Below are 1,009 nucleotides of genomic sequence, written 5' to 3' on the forward strand. Positions count from 1 at the left end.
CTTCTTTTTCAAGACCTCTGCAATCCGCCCTGGTATGCTGTCAATTAACTTCTGGGCCACATCCTGATTGATGGCAGCCCATTCTTGCATAATCAATGCTTGGAGTTTGTGGGTTTTTGTTTGTCCACCCGCCTCTTGAGGATTTACCATAAGTTCTCAATGGGATTAAGCTCTGGGGAGTTTCCTGGCCATGGACCCAAAATATCAATGTTTTGTTCCCCGAGCCACTTAGTTATCACTTTTGCCTTATGGCAAGGTGCTCCATCATGCTGGAAAAGGCATTGTTCGTCACCAAACTGTTCCTGGATGGTTGGGAGAAGTTGCTCTTGGAGGATGTGTTGGTACCATTCTTTATTCATGGCTGTGTTCTTAGGCAAAATTGTGAGTGAGCCCACTCCCTTGGCTGAGAAGCAACCCCACTCATGAATGTCTCAGGATGCTTTACTGTTGGCATGACACAGGACTGATGGTAGCGCTCACCTTGTCTTCTCTGGAAAATCTTTTTTCCGGATGCCCCAAACAATCGGAAAGGGGATTCATCAGAGAAAATGACTTTACCCCAGTCCTCAGCAGTCCAATCCCTGTACCTTTTGCAGAATATCAGTCTGTCCCTGATGTTTTTCCTGGAGAGAAGTGGCTTCTTTGCTGCCCTTCTTGACACCAGGCCATCCTCCAAAAGTCTTCGCCTCACTGTGCGTGCAGATGTTCTCACACCTGCCTGCTGCCATTCCTGAGCAAGCTCTGTACTGGTGGTGCCCCGATCCCGCAGCTGAATCAACTTTAGGAGACGGTCCTGGCGCTTGCTGGACTTTCTTGGGCGCCCTGAAGCCTTCTTCACAACAATTGAACCGCTCTCTTTGAAGTTCTTGATGATCCGATAAATGGTTGATTTAGGTGCAATCTTACTGGCAGCAATATCCTTGCCTGTGAAGCCCTTTTTGTGCAAAGCAATAATGACGGCACGTGTTTCCTTGCAGGTAACCATGGTTGACAGAGGAAGAACATGATT

The sequence above is a fragment of the Salvelinus namaycush genome, chromosome 23 (genome assembly GCF_016432855.1).
Source record: "Salvelinus namaycush isolate Seneca chromosome 23, SaNama_1.0, whole genome shotgun sequence".
Taxonomy (NCBI): domain Eukaryota; kingdom Metazoa; phylum Chordata; class Actinopteri; order Salmoniformes; family Salmonidae; genus Salvelinus; species Salvelinus namaycush.